Below are 21,549 nucleotides of genomic sequence, written 5' to 3'. Positions count from 1 at the left end.
GACCAAATACTGCCTTAGGGATTAAGGAGCTACCCCAGAACTAGCCCACTTCACCACCCACCCCCTTCATCTACAGCCAGTGTAAATTCTCCAGAACAGTGTTCATCTTTCTTCCCCGAATGGTTTCCATAAAAGAGCCCGTCAACGCCAGGACAGAGGGTTTGTTCCTCTTTTCCACGTGGACCTGCCTCATCCCCGGGACCTGGGCCTTGTCTGGCTGGCATTTGGTTCAGTAAATCCTTTCTTTCAGAAAAGCTTCCAGCTGTTTCACAATATATTCTGTTTTTACTATATGTTAGTGTTATTTTAGGTTTTATGTTATTTGCTATAATTTGGTAGGCTATTATGGCTCAAACATTTTCCATATTAATTTATGGTAATTGCTTCTCCGTTTTATGCCATTTCAGTTTTTAAAAGTTGCATAGGAACACTGTGCTTTCAGATTGTGGGGACATCTGTAATACAAATTGGCTAAAGAGTGTATAAAGAGAGGCTCAAAATCATTACAGGTAAACACATGCTAAAGCTATAAAACTGTTCACAGATGGATTGGTTCAATATTTGACTGTTATCATTTTCACTTGTTTGAAGACTTTTTGCTTCTCTTTCTACATTCCTTGACCATTGTTTTCCTGATTTCCTTCACTTGTCTTTCTGTGTCTTCTGGTAGCTCACTGAGCTGCCCTAAAATAGCAATTTTGAATTCTTTATTGGGTAACTCACAGATCTGCATGGCTGCCGGGGTCCAACCCCAGCAGGTCCAGGGGTCCCCAAAGGTGTGGATGGAGTCGGCGAAGAAGGAAGGACACGGAGACAGTGTTCAGTTGATCAGCAGCCTAGCCAGGATCTCTAGCCAGGATCTCCAGCCAAGTTCTGGTCTGGATCTCCAGCGAAGTTCTGCTTAGGATCTCCAGCCAGGTTCTGTGTCCATGTTCTCTTGCTAGGTTCTCCAGCCAGGTTCTGTCCAGGTTCTCCAGCCAGGTTCAGTCACCAGGTTCTAGTCAGGTTCTCTTGCCAATTTCTGTAGTCAGGTTCAGTCCAGGATCTTTTGCCATGTTCTCTCCAGCAAAGTTCTTCTGTCTGTAGGTTCTGTGTTCTAAGCTCTGTATTCTAAGTTCTGACTCTTGCTGTCTTATTACATCTGTATTTATACCAGTTGATTCAATCCTATCAATCTCTATTGCAAAGGTTAGGGTGTTTCTTATCTCCATTCCAGGGAGTAAAGATTATGTAGCTTAAACATGATTGTTCGTAGTTAAAGTGATTAATTACCCACCTGGCACTAGTTAAGAGGTTTTATTCCCTCCCTAACTTCAGGGGAAAATCCCTACCTGGGAAAACAACCTTTCTCAGAGAGGAGACCTTGGTTAAAACACATAGTGCCAAGAAGGTGAGCAAACATATTAAGAACAGTATGCCATATATGCCAGGTCCCTTGAAACAGCAAGCATGGACCGGCTCCCGGCAAATTCCCCCTTTTTTATTTTTTAAAAGCAGGCATTAAAAAGAAAAACCTGAAATGCTCTCTTGTATCTATTTTAAGAGTAGGATTGGCGCTTTCCACTATTACCTGAGTCCTGATCTATCACCCCAGGGAGAGCTTGCCAATCCTGCACTTTCCCGGGGTGGAAAGGCTGCAGTGGGGTTAAGGATAAGGCTCCTTGGGCCTACCTCCTCCAATGCCTTTACATTTACCTTTCCTTCCTCAGAAAAGCATGGACATACTTCTTGTATAAAACGTTCTGTCTGACTGGGAGTAACCTTAATTACTCTGCTAGCAAGCATATGTGTTAAAAGATCAATACAGAGTCTTATTTCTTTAGACTCAGTATGGCACATCTTCTTAATCTAAAGATCAATACAGAGTCTTCTTTCTTTGGACTCAGTATGGCACATCTTCTCAATCTAAGAATCAATACAGAGTCTTTTTTCTTTGGACTCAGTATGGCACATCTTCTCAATCTAAGTTCTGTACTATCCACCTTCTTACCCTACTTATCCTCTATAGGGGGGTCTGCAGTACCCTGGTGGAGTCCTATCCGTCCCGAGTGTGGGGGTTCTCAATAGGGGGGGGCTTACCTAGGGGAATCCTGTTCCAGGGCTTCCCAAAGGTGTGGACGGAGTCGGCGAAGACTATCCACCCTCTTCCTACGGTGGAGTCCTATCCGTCCCGAGTGTGGGGCGCTTACCTAGGGGTCCCTGTTCGGGCGCCAGATGCCGGGGTCCAACCCCAGCAGGTCCAGGGGTCCCCAAAGGTGTGGACGGAGTCGGCGAAGAAGGAAGGACACGGAGACAGTGTTCAGTTGATCAGCAGCCTAGCCAGGATCTCTAGCCAGGATCTCCAGCCAAGTTCTGGTCTGGATCTCCAGCGAAGTTCTGCTTAGGATCTCCAGCCAGGTTCTGTGTCCATGTTCTCTTGCTAGGTTCTCCAGCCAGGTTCTGTCCAGGTTCTCCAGCCAGGTTCAGTCACCAGGTTCTAGTCAGGTTCTCTTGCCAATTTCTGTAGTCAGGTTCAGTCCAGGATCTTTTGCCATGTTCTCTCCAGCAAAGTTCTTCTGTCTGTAGGTTCTGTGTTCTAAGCTCTGTATTCTAAGTTCTGACTCTTGCTGTCTTATTACATCTGTATTTATACCAGTTGATTCAATCCTATCAATCTCTATTGCAAAGGTTAGGGTGTTTCTTATCTCCATTCCAGGGAGTAAAGATTATGTAGCTTAAACATGATTGTTCGTAGTTAAAGTGATTAATTACCCACCTGGCACTAGTTAAGAGGTTTTATTCCCTCCCTAACTTCAGGGGAAAATCCCTACCTGGGAAAACAACCTTTCTCAGAGAGGAGACCTTGGTTAAAACACATAGTGCCAAGAAGGTGAGCAAACATATTAAGAACAGTATGCCATATATGCCAGGTCCCTTGAAACAGCAAGCATGGACCGGCTCCCGGCACATGGCTTTGGTGTTGGTTACTGGAAGATTATTGTGACCCATGGTAGTCACGTTTCCTTAATTATCCATGTCCCCGGAAGGTTTACATCTCTGTCTTTGCATTTGAAACAGCAGTCACCTCTTCCAGTCCTCCCTGACTTTGGGAAGGAAACCAGAGCTCCTGAGGTTATGGCTGCCCTGTGAGTACACCTGCCCCACGCTTCTTGCGCCCTCTTGTGGCAGAAGTCTTGAGCTTGTATGCTTTCTCTGGATCCTGCGATGGACCAGGGCCTTTAGTTTTCCCAAAGGTGGGGCTGAAGTTTAAGTTTGGTTTTTCTCTGGCTTGCAGAGTCCAGCCAGCTTTCTGCCTAAATTCAAGGTTTGAGAAGTGCCTCATTGTAGGCGTCTCCACAGGTGGAAAAGCTAATCTCAGGCGCACATGCTCACTCCCCTTTCATCTCCTTCCCTTCCACCTCACCCCTACCCCCCAAGAGAAATAACCAGCTGCGGCTAAGCTCTCTCTGACTTTAAGTTGTGCTGCCTTGCGGTCAGAGGTCTTGCAGGTAAAGTAAAACTGCTTTCTTCCTCTCTCCAATGCATCCAGACTCTCTCTTCCCAAACTGTGTCCACAGGTTCCAGTGTGCTGGAACTTCTCCTCTGGAGACCTGGACCTGCACAAAGGCTCTTTTTGTCCACTGGTCATTGTCTGAGAGTGTTTTTTAGGGGCTGCAAGACCACCGGCAAGAGGGCTTGAGCTGGCTCATAGGCCACTGCGGGACCTACAGCAGGTCTGTAAGCCTATTACCTGACTCAGGTGGGTGCTGGATTCCATGGCCCCCACAAAGCACTTTTGTCTGTGTATGAACACCGAGTCAATGTTGCCGAAGGGCAGACAACAAACATTTTATTTTATTTTTATTTTTTTACTAGTTAAAAATATGTCTTTATTGATTTTTAGAGAGAGAGGAAGGGAGGGAGATAGAAACATCGATTGCCCACCTCCGGCACGCCCTTCCCCGCCACCTCTAGGGATTGAGCCCACAACCCGGGCATGTGCTCTGAGGGGGAATTGAACCTCGATTTCCTGGTTTCTGGGTCTGTGCTCAACCACTGAGCCATGCAGACAGGGCCAAGTGTTACCACCTTTATTTTGTTTCATTTGTTACTCCTGAGGCAGCCTGTACTACCCTATAACTTCTGACTTCACATGGTAGACCAGCATGGAGCCCCTGTTCTCCTTCCCTATGCAAGAACTGCCACAAGAAGTCTTCGGAGACCTATATACAGAGAACAATCCAATAATCTCCTTCCAATAATCTCCTTCTCGCTGGTGGGTGCTTTTAAGAATTAGTAATATTAGTTTTTCAGTTGATGGATATTTGAGTTGTTTCTACCTTTTGACTATTATGAATAGTGTTACTATATGCATTTGCTTACAAGTTTTTGTTTCAGCACTTGTTTTAAAATCTCTTGGGTATACACCTAGGAGTGGAATTGCTAGGTCATATGGTAATTGTTGAATCACTTGAGGAACTGCTGGACTGTTTTCCAAAGGGGCTGCACTATTTTACATTTTTGCCAGAGGTGTATGAGGGACAACAAACATTTCATTCCACCATGATGCTCGAGTCACTTCTCTGAAAACTGATTTGGGTCCAGTCTGCCTAGCAGTGTTGCTGGGCAGGGGAAAGAGAAGAATAGAGGGCAAGTCTTTACAAGGTTGGGCAGAAAAAAATCAAGGGCCTGAGATGACTTCTGCAGGCATGGCCACGCTGACCATTCAGCCACAGGAGGTATGAAGAAAGGGATGAAGATTATCCAATATAATAAAAGGCCAGCCACCATAAATGGAACAACCAGAACGACCAGTGACCAGAACCACCACCGCCCCTCGCCCAAACAAGCAGTTAGGGGCGATCAGGCAGGCAGGCAGAGTGGTTAGGGACGATAGGTGGGCATGCAGAGTGGTTAGGGGTGATCAGGTAGGCAGGCAAGTGGTTAGGGGTGATCGGGTAGTCAGACCAGCAGTTAGGGGTGATCAGGTAGGCAAATGGCCCCTTCGCAGGGCTAGCCCCACCCCCCAGCAAAGAAAGAGGGAGGCCCAGGTCACCAGCAATGACTCTGTGGCAGGTGAGTGGCCAGCCAGTGATCACCCCGCAGAGGGAGGCCCAGGCCAGCCAAGCCATCGCACCCCACGCCTATCGCCTACAGGGGGAGGCCACTGGTGGCAGGGGACGGGAGGCAGTGCTGCACAGATGGCAAGAAGTGGTAGCGGGGGTGGGGCCAGCTGCCTGCAGCTGGGGGAAGGAAAGCCCTGATAGGCCCTGATCTCAGGCCAGGCCTAGGGACCCTACCCCAGGGGTCCTGGGTTGTGAGAGGGTGCAGGCGGGGCTGAGGCACCCCCTGCCCCCCGGAAGTGTAAGAATTTACATCCATTAGGCCTCTAGTTTTTTTGTTTGTTTGTTTATTTTTTAAATATATTTTGTTACAGAGAGGAAGGAAGAGGGATAGAGAGTTAGAAACATCGATGAGAGAGAAACATCAATCAGCAGCTTCCCGCACGCCCCACACTGGGGATGTGCCTGCAACCAAGGTACATGCCCTTGACCGGAATTGAACCTGGGACCCTTCAGTCCGCAGGCCGATGCTCTATCCACTGAGCCAAACCGGTTACGGCTAGGCCTCTAGTTTTTATATAATGTCTCAGGTTTTTAGTTGTGCTTCGTGGGAGAAGTAGGAAAAAGTACACTGGCTCCATCTTCCTAGAAGTGGTAGTCTTGCATTCATTTTGCCTTTTTAAAAAAGTTGTATAAAAATAGTATTTATTTTGATTCTGAGTTTTGGTCTCCTTATATTTGTCACCTCAGGCAATATCTCCTTCACCTCACCCTAGTTCTGGACCTGTTTGGAAGTCCTCCGAGAGTCTGGAATAATTTTTAAAATCAATCCAAAATAAGGCAAGAAAGGAGAGAGAGCTAACACAGAACAGAAAGACAAACAGAAAACATAATAAATTTAATTCCAAATATATTAGACTAGAGGCCTGTTGCACAAAGAGATTCGTGCAATAGGCCTTCCCTTCCCTTGGCTGCCAGCAGCAGTTTGCCCCTGGCACCCAGGACCCAGGCCTTCCCTCTGGCCAGGCTCCAGCAGGAGCTGGCCCCGGCCATCATGCTTTGGAGCCTATGTATGCAAATTAACCGGCATCTTTGTTGGGTTAATTTGCATACTCTCCTGATTGGCTGGTTAGGGTAGCAAAGGTATGGGCGTTTTACACGTTTGTCTATTATTAGTTAAGATGACATTAAACATAATAGACTGGGGTGCTCTAATATTAAGAGGTCAAGAAAAAAGGAAGATCCACAGAGATATCAAGGAGGGTTTGGTGAATTCCATGTTTTCAATAGAAATGAAAAATAGAGCCTGGCCAGTGTGATGCAGTGCTTGAGAGTCTACCTATGAACCAAGAGGTCACCGGTTTGATTCCTGGTCAGAGCACATGTCCAGGTTGTGGACTAGATCCCCAGGACGGGGCCTGCAGGAAGCAGCCAATAGATGTTTCTATCTCTCTATCCCTGTCCCTTCCTCTCTCTCTAAAAAGATCAATAAAAATGTATTTAAAAAAACAGAAGCAGCAGCCATACTTGGATCTTAATGCGGGAGTTGGGGGCTGGATTACAAAGAGGGCATAGAGGGAATAAATGGTAATGGAATAAACAAACAAACAAACAAATAATAAACATTCAAAATTATTCTGTAAAAAAAAAGATTCTTTAACAGTAATAACATTCTGGAATTTCTCCAACTTCCAGGAAAATAGTAACCTTTCCACACCCGGATGTTATCATATTTCATATTGTTGTTGTGCCAAGATGGGACAAGAGCTGCTGAACTTGAACACTCAAGATTCAGCCGCTGTTTAGGACCACGGTGCCGAAAAGGAAACTTCTGGACCTGGTGTCACCCTTGCTTAGCTTGCTATCCTCAGGGACTTTTGCTCCCTGGCCACTGTCCTGCCTTCTTCCCCAGCTCCACAAGATGATTGGGTGAGCCCCTCATTTGGAGTTTCCAAGCCAGCCCTCCATGACTGCTCTATGAGCCACCATCCACAAGCTGGGCAGCAACTAACTCCTCTCAAGTACATACAACCACATACTACCGTCCTGAGTCCAGCACGCTGCCTGAAGGGAGAAAAGGAGGAAATAATGGCTGTAATAATTTTGTCAGTTTTTTATTTGTGGCATATTGAAAACACTGCTTGCCCCTACAAAGATCGGGACTGGCCGTATTTGGATTCACTGGGGACATCCTCAATTTTCTGTTCCTTTGGGCAGTCATAATGAAGACCTCAATTTTAATCCATAAATAGCTTTTTAGAAATTCTAACAGGTAGCAATGTAAACCTAATACTGGGGCATAACAATGAGCACCATTTACTGAAAACTTACCACAGACAAGCTACTAATATAATTGCTTCCCATGTGTCACCTCATTTGCTTCCCACAAGCAACACGATTTTAAAGGTAAGCAAGTTTGATGACGTTAAACAATTTGCTCAAAGTTACCCCGCTATTGCCCTGGCTGGTTTGCCTTGGTGGTTAGAGTGCCAGCCTGCGGACTGAAGGGTCCCAGGTTCAATTCCAGTCAAGGGCATGTACCTTGGTTGTGGGCACATCCCCAGTGCAGAAGGCAGCTGATCAATGTTTCTCTCTCATTGATATTTCTAACTCTCTATCCCTCTCCCTTCCTCTGTGTAAAAAATGAATAAAATATGAATTTAAAAAAACAAGTTACCCGCTATTAAGTTGAACAAAGACTCAACCCAGGCTATCTTTCCAAGCGAACTTTTAACCACCACACTATCTCTTTCCCAATGTTGCCTTGAAAGATAAGAGGATATCCCGAAGGTAGCCAGAACTATTTGCCAATTCTCCTTAAGTTTGAGGAATGCATAGTAACTCCAGAGAGTATCTATACACCTAGTTATTAACTGACACAAAATCTGCACCATGAAGTTAAGAACCACATGATTTCACTGATACGTGGGACATAAAACTGAAAGCAACAAATGAACGAACAAGAAAACCAAGTAAAACTCATAGACACAGACAACAGTATGGGGGGTTACCAGAGGGAAGGGTGGTGGTGGGAGTAACAAAGGGTAAAGGGAGTCAGATATATGGCCACAATAGGAGATCTGACTGGGGGTGTGGTGGGCACACAATGCAATATATAGGTGATACATCATAGAATTGTACAGTTGAAACCTATATAATCTTAGGCTATGCCTGATGACTTGCTTCTAACAAGTAGGATACAGGAAATGTGATGGAACGTCACTTCTGAGATTATGTTCCAAAAAGACTTTGGCTTCTGTCGTGCTCACTCTCTTTTGCTCTTTCTAACGGAATATAGCCATCAGTCTGTATGGTGAACCCCACGTGGAGGGAAAACTTGCACAGAAAACCAAAGTTCTTAGTCCAACAGCCCAGGAGGAACTGAATTCTTCCAACAATCACGTAAGTGGCGTTGGAAGCAGATCTTCTCCCAGCTGTCCCAGTTGACATCATGAATGGGACCTTGGGAAAGACCCTGAAAACCCAGCCAAGTGATGGCCACATTTCTGACCCACAGAAACTGTGAAATCATAATATTGTTTCAGGCGACTACATTTTGGGGCAATTTGTTACACAGCCTTAAATAACTAATACATCTTCCAATCTCAAACGTGTTCCCAACATGTACAAACCCTTCTTCTCCTAATCTCGAATTGTAATAGGTGATCTGGCCACCTGTTTCATGGAGAAAATAGTTTTTTTCTTCAGTTAGGAATTTTCTCAACTTCAAAGCAAATCTACATGCCCAAGAGCATCTAATCCATTAATCCTTTCAGGAATAGTAAATGTCCTTTCTCCTATCTAAGGCTGATTCATTCACCTGTCTCATCTTCATCTTCTCTAGGCTCTTCCTCTCTTGCACAATCAGCCTCCTTTTCTCTTCTATTTTTATCATCTTTTTCTGCTGGATCCTTCCCTGTCAGCATTTACATTGCTGAAGTCTCTTCTATCCCAAAACATAAAACCTAAAACTGGCTTGACCCATCACCCTCTGTAGGTACTCCTTTCTCTCCTCCCTCACTTTTTTAGTGAGAGTTCTGTCATTGTTATCCCCATTTCTTTTCCTAATCATTGCTTAATCTATTTGGATATAAAATCCCCCCCCTTCACCCCCCCGCCCCTGAAGAACTTAATTAAAACTGTTCTTACTAAAGTCTTCACCAAAGGCAGCCAAGATGCTACATTGAATGGATCATTTCTAAACTTAATTTACTTTGACCACTTTGCGCCTGAGGCGATTTATTGTACCAGAAAACAGGAAACTGGGGGAGTGGGGGAAGGGTGGGGAGTGAGATTAAAGGGCTTTCATGGACCTAAGGCAACAAAATTTGACTATCAAATAGAATAATAAGAACAACTAAACTTTTTTTGTTGTTTTTGTTTTGTTACCTTCACCTGAGGATTTTTTTTCCCCATTGCTTTTCAGAGAGTAGAAGGGAGGGGCAGAGGAGGAAAAGATAGATAGATAGATAGGTAGAGATAGAGATAATGATAGCGATAGGAACATCTAAGTGAGAGAGAAGCAGTCACTGGTTGCCTCCCAGCCATGCCCACCCTGGGAACTGAACCCTGGACCCTTCAGTGCCTGGGCCGATGCTCTAATCACTGAGTGACAGTGGCCAGGGCAGTACAACTAAACTGAAACAACTGTCTCCAAACGGGTGCTAGAGGATGCAGGGATGAAGTTAAGCGGGCATTTTATTTTTCATTAAAGAGTAACACCTCTGAAAGGAAAAAGGAAAAAGGAGAATTGGACAAAGAAAGCCATCAGGCTGCTGTGCAGACGGGGCTCTGACAATTCTGCGTTGGCCTCACTCTCCTAACCCCCAGCAGAACTCCTTCAAGCAGCTCCCGAATCCTTGCGACTAGCTTGAGCTGTCAATCATCTGCCACCTTCACTATCTATTAAGTTGTTTTTATCTTCTGTTGTTCTTTATTTATTACATCTATTGCAATCCCCCTTCAGCCCCTGCAGTTAAGCAAACAATAAAAATTTGACTTTGAAGAGAGGCATCAGGTTTAGAATGTTTCTTTCTGATCCGCAATGCTCACAGAGCTGGCTGTATTCTGAATGGTCTCCTGACTGTGTTTATTCTCTCACTGGGATGGAAGGTCTGAAACCTGTAGCCAGTTCTCCATCTCTGTGTGTAAGGCACCCGTCACAGCCCCTGGAACATGGAAGGATGAGAAACTGCTTCCTAAGGGTTGGGGATGAATGAACTTGAGGACAGGAAGATAAACATGCCATTGACGTCCAGACATACCTGCCTCAACCGGCTATTTGACGCAGACAAAGGCTGAATTGCAGTGGAATACACTGTGGATACGATGTGCTGAGGGAAAAGAGTCCATTGAGAGAAAGAAAACTTCCCAGCCCACCCCAGGCCTCCCTCTGCTTGCAGACCTGGTTGTGATCCCCTTGCCCAACACTAGCAGGATGCTTGGGGGCTTTCTACCAACCAGTGTCCAGCCCTAATTCCAGCCCTAATTCCACCTGTCCCGCAGAGTTTGACTAGATCATTTAATCCAAAATGAGTGGGTGATTCCATTTTCTCCCAGGATTAATGTCACCACCCCAGTTCCCGCTATCTGGTTAGGTCCCCTGTGACCAGAGGAGCACAAAAATGTACCGGGTGGGGGCTTCTGAAATGCGGATCCCCTGTGTCCTGGTGGGACCCACAGGAGCGCGCAGCCCTCCCCGGGGTGAGAGCTGGGCCTGGACCGCAGCCCTGAGATGCATGGGCCCTGCCACGCTGGCTGCCATTCAGTCCACACCTGCGTGCTCTCGGGGACCAAGGCCAAGCCCCCTGGGGAAAACTTTCTGTTCCCTGCGGCTTCTGCGCTGAGATGGTGGAAACCCACACTTTACCTCCCTGGGCAGCAGGGTGACCCGGCTCCAAGATAAGCAGGAGGCCTCTGAGACCTGGAGGGTGGGGACCCTTTAGAGCAGCGGTTCTCAACCCCTTTGGGGATCAAACGACCCTTTTACAGGGATCGCCTAAGACCATCGGAAAACACATATATAATTACATATTGTTTTTGTGATTAATCACTACGCTTTAATTATTTTCAATTTGTAACAACAAAAATACATCCTGCAAATCAGATATTTACACTATGATTCATAACAGTAGCAAAATTACAGTGATAAAGTAGCAACGAAAATAATTTTATGGTTGGGGGTCACCACAACATGAGGAACTGTATTAAAGTGTCCTGGCATTAGGAAGGTTGAGAACCACTGCTTTGGAGCATTTTCCTTCTCCAACAGCCATCACTGCACCTCCCAAATAGTGGATCCGAGCTCAGTGGCCCAGAAGACCCTGGCCCCCAAGGACCCCTGGGATTCCACTGCAACCCCTTGCTGGTCCATCCTCCCCAGCACAGGAAGTGGCAGTAACACCGCTGCGTTTACTCCATGACTAGGAGGCAGTTTTATCCTCAGAGTCAGAGGACTTTCCATCAGCTACACAGGAAGGTGACAAAAAAACAATGTGAGTCCTTTCTCTCTCCCTCCTGCGACTCTCTTGTCTTGGGGAACCAGGAGGCAGGGCCGGTGGTGGGTGGTGCTGGCTCCAGGGAGGACTCTTGGTTGTTTGGGAGCCACAGATACAAATGTACATTCCGCGAGCTTAGAAACTTGCAAATGAGTGGAGAATGAGGAACACATCAGGTACATGCCTTGATCCCTTCCTCTGATTTGCAGATACACGCCCACGAAAGCATGTGTTACAAAACCGATACACAAACACACATCAAAATGTTCCTAATGGGAAGAATTGCAAGACAAGGAAGAGAGCGGAGAAAGGGGCATCACTAGTAATAGAATGCACATAATTACATAAAACAGAATAGGGATTTGGGCGGAGAAAAACCACTGGAAAATGTGGCATTACCTGGAAGTGTTTTCCCTCTGGGTAGGGAAAGCTTAGTGTATTTGAAGTCTTCCTTTCACGTAGAGGAAATATCACAATTAGAGGTAAGGTTTGGACTCCCCTTTACCCACTCCTCCCTCACGACGCCTTCACTGCCCCCCTGCCTCACGTGCCTGAGTGAGGACCCAGAATCTCAATCCAGCCCCAGAGTTAAAAAGCTCTGTGATTCTCCGAGGATCCGACCTCCCAGTCTTATCTCTACTCCCAGAGGGGCCTCTCCCACCGGCTGAGAGAAGACCTTGGAGAAGGGAGCTGTTTCCTGGAGGGCGTGGACCAGCAGAGGCTTCTACAGGGAAGAGAAATGGCCAGGACCTTTCTCCCCAGGGAGCCTCCTTCTCCCCTCCCCCTAATTCATTCAGGGAGCCCCCCACATCATCCGCAGGTCGCCCCAGAATGTGGGGGAAACACCCCCGCTTTTTTGCAGAAAACGAAAATAGAATATTTATTTATGTTTAACTTAGTTTACTATCAATCAAATCCAGGCGATGATTAAACTGGTCACATGGAAAGGAGGGAGCATGAGTCATGGGGGCAGAAAGCGGCTCACCTGCAGACTTGCTGTGCTCCATCGCCTTTCCCAGGAGGCCCAGGACATGTGAGGTCATGGCTGCGCACAGGTTACAATGTTCTGATTACAGCCAGGTCAGAAAGGGCTCGCTGTTGTTCAGAGCAGACTCTATCTACATCATTGAAGAGGGGGATCAGATCTTCAGATTCCAGAGTTCCAAGGTACACATTGGTTCCCAGGAGACAGTCCAGAAAATCAGGGAAATGGTCTGCTGAGGATTGATGTTCACGGGTGCCTGCCCTGCGTTCTCCCCTGTGTCCGTCTCATCCAAGTTGCTGAGGAAGTCCCCCGGGGCGGTGGGGACACTAGCACCCTAGCCCCAGGCCGCTGTCGGTGCTCTGCTCCCTCGGATGATATGGCCCTCCGTTGAGGAAAGGACCTGAGCTTTTATTATTGATGGATCTCACGTCTGGAGTCATGGTGGGGGGTTAACAGCAGCCTGCACCGTGGCCAGAGTCTGGGCTTCCATGGGGAGCTGTCTACAGAGGGCAGCTTCCTGCCCCATGAGCTCCTCTTGACGCCTTCGAATCCTCTCTCTCCATCCGGATGCTTTGAAGCCTGAGTTCCTGCTGCTGCTGCTGATCAGTGGTCAGCGCGTCGGCATACTCAGGAGCCAGCTGCTGGGTTCTGAGCAGGGTGGTTCTGCTGGCTCCGGCTACTGGGTGCCATTTGCTGCTGGTTCTGGTGACTCATCCCGAGATTCGGCTGGGACACGGCCATGGGCCTCTGGGGCGCTGGTGTGGAGGTGGCGGCAGGGTGGAGACTCCGATGATTCAGGGGCCGATTCATCAACTTCCTAGTGTCTTGCCATGTGGTGATTTTTTCTATGTGATTGAGGAAGTACCTCTGGCCAGTGGTCGTGAAGGTCATCTCCCAGCCCGGGGGGAGCGGCAACTCGTCGGTCACGGCGTCGGATTGCATTGCGGGCGGAGGGGCGCGAGCTGCTGCGCGGTGCCCATCGCTGCGGCCGCGCCGGTGCCCAGCTGCTGCGCGGTGCCCATCGCTGCGGCCGCGCCGGTGCCCAGCTGCTGCGCGGTGCCCATCGCTGCTGCCGCGCCGGTGCCCAGCTGCAGGGACGCGGGCGGCCAGTGCGAGCGGACAGGCGGGGCGCCGCCGGGAGAGTCGGTGCTGGACTGGCGCGAGTGCGAGCCCGAGTCAGGCTCCTTGAAGGACGATTCGGGCAGGATCTCCTTCTGCCACGAGCTGGCTTGGGGTTCAGGCCCGAGTCGAAGAGGACTTCGAGGTCCGTGTCCTGGTCCGGCGTGTCATGGATCACTTGCCCGGGCGGCGGGAGCCGATGGGGCGCTGAGACCGGATTCCTGTTGACCTGGGCGCGCAGCGAAGCCATGTCTGGGCGTGCGGGGCAGCCGTCGGGCCTGGGTCGCTCGCGGTGCGTCCGGATCTTGCAGGATTGGAGCCAGAGCCCGGTTGGCTCGGTACGTGGCAGTCGAGGAGCTTCGGCTTTCACATCCGCCAAACTGGTCTCAGGCCTTGGCGCTCTTGAAAGAGGAGGAGGAGAAGCAGACAGCGCCCCTCCCGCCCAGGTGGGCGTGCTCTCCTCGGGCCTTTCCCGCGGGGACGGTATGAGGCGCCTCTCCCCCTGCCCCAGGCCGGCCCTCCTCCCCTGCACCCACCTCCCTCTCCGCCGCCCGGGAGGCTGCAGCCACGGAAGCGCATCACCCACCTGGGGAGACCCGTCCTGTTGGCGGTGTGTGTGCCCGGAGCCCACCCTGCCGCCGGGCCGGAACCGCGCGCAGGCCTGGGCCGGGGCCATGGACACCTTCCCTGCGCGCAGCCGCCCCTCCTGCCACCCCAGCTCTGGCTCCCCGAGCCTGGCCCCTGGGACGCGGAGGGCCCCGGAGCTGAGAGCGGCCAGGAACCCGGCCGGACCCGCGCCTCCAGGACCCGCAGTCCCCTCGAGGGGAGGCCCAGGCGTCGGCCGCACAGCCCTGTGGCCCCTGAAGCAGCCAGGAGGCGCCAGCCCCAGAGGGAACGGGGACCCGGCTCCTGGCGCCGCGCTGAGCCCCAGCCCCGCACCAGCGCCCAGCACCCAGCTGCACCCCAGGAAGCGGACGGAAGGCGGCCAACAGCTCGAGGAACCGCACCCCTGGGGACCCCGAGGCTGCCCTGTAGGCAGCCCTGCTGCTTCTTTCTCTCCTGCGGGGCGCAGACTTTCCTGGGACAGATCCCTCCCCGAGTGCAGTCCATAACGTGCTAAGGTACTGACCTGGCTTTTGCCTCTACTTCTCTCTCTGTTCGCTTCTGGAACCCGTGGACCATGATTAAACCCCGGATCCTTCTTTTCGCTTCCACTTGGCAATGATTCTCCCTGGGGCGTCCAGATGGCAGGAGAAGGAGGGGCCTGGGCAGGGAGGGGCCAGGGAAGTCCTGGGTGTTCAGGGGAGGGAAGGGACCCTCAGGGTCACACCCCGGGGAGCTGGGCTGTCTGAGTGTGGCCCTCCAGCTGAGGGCAGGGCGCAAGAATCAGGAAATGTTTCTTGAAGGTGTGAAAGGTACATGGGCAGGGTGGGGATGGTGCTGGTTAAGGATAGGGGGCCTGGGGGAAGCCCTGTGCCATCTGAATGACAGCCTTGGGCTTCCAGGGCACCAGCCCCAGGCCAGACAGTTCCAGGCAGATACAGGATGCTCCCCTGGTGGGAGGTGGTGTTTTCCCCCCTTTTTCTAAATAATGTGCATCTTAGCTCTGTCTACCTGAAAGGACCAGGTACAATTATCAACAAAATAGTAATGAGCCCATCCGTGAAAAAATGGTGGTTTCTACAAACATTTCCCAGTAAATGAAATTGAGCTGGGGGGGGGGTGGGTACTAGGGGGGAGGAAGGCTGATGGTAGATCTGTGGCAAGAAAAGCAAGGAAACTGTGAAAGATTAGTATGGTGCTCAAAAGGAAAAAAGAAAACAAAAGGTGAGATTGAAGGGCTTTCATGGACCTGAGATAACAAGATTTGACTATCAACTAGGATAATGGATAAGCTGAACTTAAACACTGCCTCAGGCCGGGGTCTGGAGGATGCAGGGATGAAGTTAGGCAAGCAAATATTATGTATTAATGAGTAATACCTATGAAAGGAAGAAAGAAAAAGGGGAATTGGACAGGGACAGCTGCTAGACTGCTAGGCAGCTGTGACAGAGTTTCTGACAGGCCCAGGGGTGGTGCTGAGGCAAGAATTACTCATGAAAGACCCTTGTTCCACTGCCTGGCTGGGTTGGTCCTTGACTGATGGCGGCCTCACAAAGCCTGTGCCCAGGACTCAACTCCTGAGACAGGCTCCACGGAAACTGAGAGCTGGAGGGCGGCGGACAGTGACACTCTGCCCAGATGGTGTGGCATCGCCTGCTTCAAGGGGCATCTGAGCACTGAGCACCGAGCCACACAAACATCCTAGAAAGCGGCTGTTCAGTTCCTAATGATACTGAAAACGCAGCAAGGCCTCATTGCCTTTGGATGTTGCGTGGATCTATCTTTCTTCAGCACATTAATAAAGAGAAATAATTATTTACCCACAGCCATTGCTGTATGAATGACATTGTAGTCTAAGAAAACAGTTAGTGAAATTGGAAAAGATATAAGCTCGCCTATGTTGGTTGCGGCACCGTTTACATGAGCTAAGGGGCTGGAAGCAATCTATGTGTCCATCAGTAGACGATGGGATAAGGAAGTTGTCAGGCACATAGAATGTTTTTTATAGAAGATAACCTTCCAAATAGCACATCCAACTAACTGTGGTTTGTTTTATTATCTTTTAAAAATATATTTTATTGATTTTTTACAGAGAGGAGGAGAGAGGGACAGAGAGAAACATCTGTGAGAGAGAAACATCAATCAGCTGCCTCCTACAAGCCCCCCTACTGGGGATGTGGATGCAAATAAGGTACATGCCCTTGACCGGAACTGAACCTGGGACCCTTCAGTCCGCAGGCAGGCCCATGCTCTATCCACTGAGCCAAACCGGTCAGGGCACTGTGGATTGTTTTAAACCAGGGGTCCTCAAACTTTTTAAACAGGGGGCCAGTTCACTGTCCCTCAGACCGTTGGAGGGCGGGACTATAGTTTGAAGAAAAACTATGAACAAATCCCTATGCACACTGTACATATCTTATTTTGAAGTAAAAAAACAAAACTTCAAAAAAAAGGCCCTACTAACTGCAAAATCAAAAAAAGAAAATAGACCTCCTAATTTCAAAAAAAAAAAATAATAAATCCTCACTTGTTCTTACCTCGGTCCTCAGGCAGCAGCAGGCTCTGCACAGGCAAGCTCATGACTCCTCGGATCACACCGGAGACTGGGAGGAGGAGTGAGAGAGAGAAGGAGGGGAGCACTGCGGGCCTGGCCAGGACAAGTCAGCTGCTCAGCAAGAGGCAGCAGCGGCAAAAACAACAGGCGGGCGGGTAAATGTTTGTTTTCGGAGGGCCTCATGTTTCCCGCGGCCCGTAGTTTGAGGATCCCTGTTTTATTTTTATTTTTTTAAACCTTTTCTGTCTTTTTTTAAAAAATATATTTTATTGATTTTTTACAGAGAGGAAGGGAGAGGGATAGAGAGTTAGAAACATCAATGAGAGAGAAACATCCATCAGCTGCCTCCTGCACACCCCCTACTGGGGATGTGCGGGCAACCAAGGTACATGCCCTTGACCGGAATCGAACCCGGGACCCTTCAGTCCGCAGGCCGACGCTCTATCCACTGAGCCAAACCGGTCTCGGCCAAACCAGTATTTCAATAAAAGGTTTAACATTTGAAAAAAAAAAAGTATATAGGGCGCTGCAGTGGCATTTCCGACGGTGGGAGCCCAGCTTCGCAGACATCTGATGAACCCGAGCAGCACCAGAAGAGGGACACTGGAAGCCAGGAGATGTGTGGTCTGCGTTGGAAACCCTCGGTCGGGGCGGCCTTGCCCCTCTTGTTGGGGAAGTTGGAACTTTCCCTGTGCACCGAACCCAAAGGCATGGATGCCCCCTTCAAAGAGATAAGAGACCAAGGAATGTTTCAGGCCTTGTTGACAATCTATAAAGAAGAAGGCCTATTGGCTTTGGATTCAGGAATTGCTAAGACAGGCATCAAATGGCACCATTGAAATGGGCATTTCTCAAAGCTTGGCGAGATGATCTGTAGAGCCTTTAGAAGATTCGAATGCAGGCTCAGGGACGCTTGTTCCAAGGCGGCGTGATTGGGAGCTTCATTGCTCCATGCTGCCAGCAAGAAGGTAGCCAGGGTCTGTGGAGGGGTGTCCTTCCAGTTGGTCAGCGGGCCGAGGGCGGGCGGGGAGCCGACCTGCCTGAGCGAGGTGCGCCGGGCGCGGGGCGCTGTGACTGGCCCCGCCCTTCCGCCCGGCCGCCTCCGCCGCCCGCCGCCGCCGCCACCCTCACGGCCAATGACAACGGCGGGCCGGGCGGCTGAGCCGGAGCGAGCGGAGACCCGCAGTGCTGCGAGCTGCGCAGGAAGATGAGAACCTGCTGCGCTGCCGGAGCTGCCGCAGCTCCTTCTGCCGCACCTCGGAGCGCCAGGATGGCGCCCTGGAGCCGGGTCTGCGGAATCCCAAGCCTGCCGCAGCACGTCGTGGTCCAGGAGAAAGTGCGGCTCCATCGCAGAGATCTTGGGGCAGGAGGACATGAGCCTGGAGCTGATGCAGAGGCAAAGCCTTGGGTGTCGCCTGCAGCCTGGATATTTATGCTCTCCCGGGGGGAGGGGGCGGGTGCCAGCCTCTATCGTTCCTAAACCAATTACTTAATTGTGTTCGAACCCTAAATTTCAACTAAACACTCAAGCGAGTCATTCAATACCCAGTAAGACCCGACCCTCCCCGCCCCGGTGCACGGACACCCGGCGGCTGATCGGCCTTTCTGCTGGAGGAATTCCGCTGCACGGACACCCGGCGGCAGATCGGCCTTTCTGCTTGAGGAATTCCTCTGCACGGACACCCGGCGGCAGATCGGCCTTTCTGCTGGAGGAATTCCGCTACACGGACACCCGGCGGCAGATCGGCCTTTCTGCTTGAGGAATTCCTCTGCACGGACACCCGGCGGCAGATCGGCCTTTCTGCTGGAGGAATTCCGCTACACGCCCACCTGCTTCTCCCGCAGAAAGCGAGGCCCCGCCCCCCGCTTCTCCCGCAGAAAGCGCGACGCCCCCCCTTCTCCCGCAGAAAGCGCGACGCCCCCCCCCCCCCCGCTTCTTCCGCAGAAAGCGGGACGCCCCCCCCAGCTTCTCCCGCAGAAAGCGCGACGCCCCCCCCTCCCCCCCGCTTCTTCCGCAGAAAGTGTCATGGCCCCCCTGCTTCTCCCGCAGAAAGCGCGACGCCCCCCTTCTCCCGCAGAAAGCGCGACGCCCCCCTTCTGTAGAAAGCGTGATACCCCCCCTTCTCCCATAGAAAGCGCGACGCCCCCCCTTCTCCCGCAGAAAGCGCGATGCCCCCCCTTCTCCCGCAGAAAGCGCGCCTGGGTTCTGCCGCGGAGCCTGGGCCCGACCGCTGCCCCGCTCCCCCGCGCTGGGCGACCCCTTTCGGCGCCGACCGGCTCCTTGGACGCGCTCAGCTGCGTTTGCGGGCTGCCCCCCGGGAACTGCTCGGGGTGTGGACGGCTGCTCGGGGTGCGCGGCTGCTCGGGGTGTGGACGGCTGCTCGGGGTGTGGGCGGCTGCTCGGGGTGTGGACGGCTGCTCGGGGTGTGGACGGCTGCTCTGCTCGGGGACGGCTGCTCAGGGACGGCCGCGCCCCGCGCCGGGGGTGTCCCCTGCCCCAGCCCACAGCCCGGACCCAGGGGGATCCCCAGGCAGCCGCGAGGGAGGCGCCCCCTGCCGAGGACGTGCGCGGAACCACCAGAGAACGTGGCCGTGGGAACCTCCCGGGAACCCGAGCGCCTGCCCGCACCCCTCCCCCCTCCGGGCAGAGCTCGCCCCGGGCTCCCGCCGTGAGCAGCGCCGTCCAGGGCTGGACGCGGAGGTCAAGCCGGACCTGCTCCCTCCCCACTGAGGATGAGAGCTGATCCCTTTCCTGGTCCCCCACCCCTTTTCCTAGATGGCTTTAGAGTTTTTCAATAAAATGTTACCAAAAAAATGTCCCGGGATGGAGTGTTTTCAGACCTCAGCACCGCCATTTCACACGAAGCAGTTTGGAAACCGCTGGTGAATTAAGTTCGAGTTGCTTTGGGGGAGGCAGGGTTGGAGGGACACCCGGCGGCCGAGGAAGGTAGAGAATGTGCTCCGGGCTCTCTGTGGAGCTGCGTGGCTGGTGAGAGAGTTTGCTGCCTCTGTTTGCGATCTGCTCTGGCCCCGAGTCTGCGAGCTCAGCAGCTCTTAAGCTTTCCTGCTTCTCTAACCCGAGTCCCCCTTCCTCTCCCCTCAGCCTCCTTCTTCGCCTGGGACAGAGGCTCAAGTCTAGGGGGGCCAGAAGGAAGGAAAGTGCCAGCAGGCGTGAGCTGGGCTTTGGCCTCCACAGGGAATGGGCAGGGAACGGGCAGGAAAGGCTGAGCCTCTTGGAAAATGCCTTGTTTGGGACTGTGTTTGGGGCCCAGCCAGCATCGTTGACAGATGCCTCCCTCCCGTTCAGGGCAGTTACATCGTCACAACAGTCATTCACTTGTGACTCATTAGGCACCTACTGTGTATCAGGCACATTGCTGGTCCTGGGAATACAGGGAACAAGCGAGACTGGGTCCTGCTTTCATGGAGCATATCACTGGGCAAAGATAAGAAATAAAACAAGAACTGGCTTAGTCTACAGTGGAGACCCAAACGAGGTGATATAGTGTGAATGCGTTTTCAGAAGAGTTGACTAATTATTTTCAATAAATCTTCTGGGAGCATGCAAGCATGACAGAGAGTCCCCCCCTCCCCCCTATAGGCTTTTTATTCTGATTGATTCCCAAAAATTCACATTAAAGTAAATATATACCCCGGTATGCATTTGGCAGCATTTGTCAAAAATGTAAAACAAAATGTCCAATACTGTCCCATCATCCTATTTTCAATGATTACGCACCAAAGTTGAGGAAGCCAATTGAATGATTTTCAAACCTCACGCTCCTTCACTCATTCAGTGATTAAACCTTACGTTAGGCGCTGGAGATAAATGGTCAGCAAATCACACGACATCCCTGAGCTCATGCAGCCTAGCGGGCGTCCGGCGGGACAGACGGACATGAAGTCACTCAGGGAGCTGCAGGGGCCATGGGAGAGAGACAGGGACCTGGCCGTCCAGGCGTCCGGGAGGCTTCGCAGGCCAGTAACGCAGGGAAAGGGGAGAAGCTCAGGCAGGGGACAGCCCATGCCACGGAGCTTGGAAAGTGTGTTTGGCCAATTCAGGGAACTTAACTATAGCGCCTGGGCCTGCGAGCCAGGAGCAGAGGCTGGAGAGACACCCAGGAGCTAGACGCCGGGTGCCTGTGAGCTTTCCTAAGGGATTTTACCCGAAGAGCAGCGGAAAAACACATACGGTTTTTTCTGTTTGTTTTCTTTTTTTTGGTTTTGATCAGCAGAGTCACCAAAATAGAACTGTTTTTATTTAAAAAGACCAGCTTGCCGTGCGGAGAACAGACGACATGGTCAGATTCCCCCTGCGGATGCCGGGAAGAGTCTGGCTGTGTGTGGGTCCCTGTTTCAGGATGGCACCGGGGAGAATGGAGGCAGGCGAGATGTAGATGTAACATTGCGCCATCACTGGCAGACCCCTTCTGTGGCTTCCAGCAAAAGTAAGCCTAGAGGAGCTCACTAGATCCTTTCTCATCAGCGCTGTATTGTCGCGATCAGTCCTGAAAACAGCCTTCCTGAATGTTTAGTGTTAGCTAGGTCGTGTTACCATATTTATATCGAGCTCTGAACGTGACATTCTAGTCGTCTCCTTTGTGATGTCCATAATCGGGCACAGAAAATGCTGCCTTCCAGTCCAAAGTTCTCAGTACAATTACCCTCCCAGGAAACGAGACTGGTTATCACACAGAATATTTCCAGGCCCTGGCAGACCTCTTGGCATCACCCCACATACAACCCCAG

The 21,549-nt window shown here is 51.1% G+C and overlaps 1 pseudogene; it reads right to left on the bottom strand.

The window, feature by feature from the left end:
• Positions 1–11,200: 11,200 nt before the first annotated feature.
• LOC118656958 lies at positions 11,201–14,375 on the bottom strand (annotated as a pseudogene).
• Between the last annotated feature and the right edge of the window lie 7,174 nt (positions 14,376–21,549).

This window comes from Myotis myotis, unplaced genomic scaffold (genome assembly GCF_014108235.1).
Source record: "Myotis myotis isolate mMyoMyo1 unplaced genomic scaffold, mMyoMyo1.p scaffold_m19_p_5, whole genome shotgun sequence".
In the NCBI taxonomy this organism is placed as follows: domain Eukaryota; kingdom Metazoa; phylum Chordata; class Mammalia; order Chiroptera; family Vespertilionidae; genus Myotis; species Myotis myotis.
Note: the sequence above shows the minus strand (reverse complement) of the source record. Positions and strands in the feature narration are given on the sequence as shown.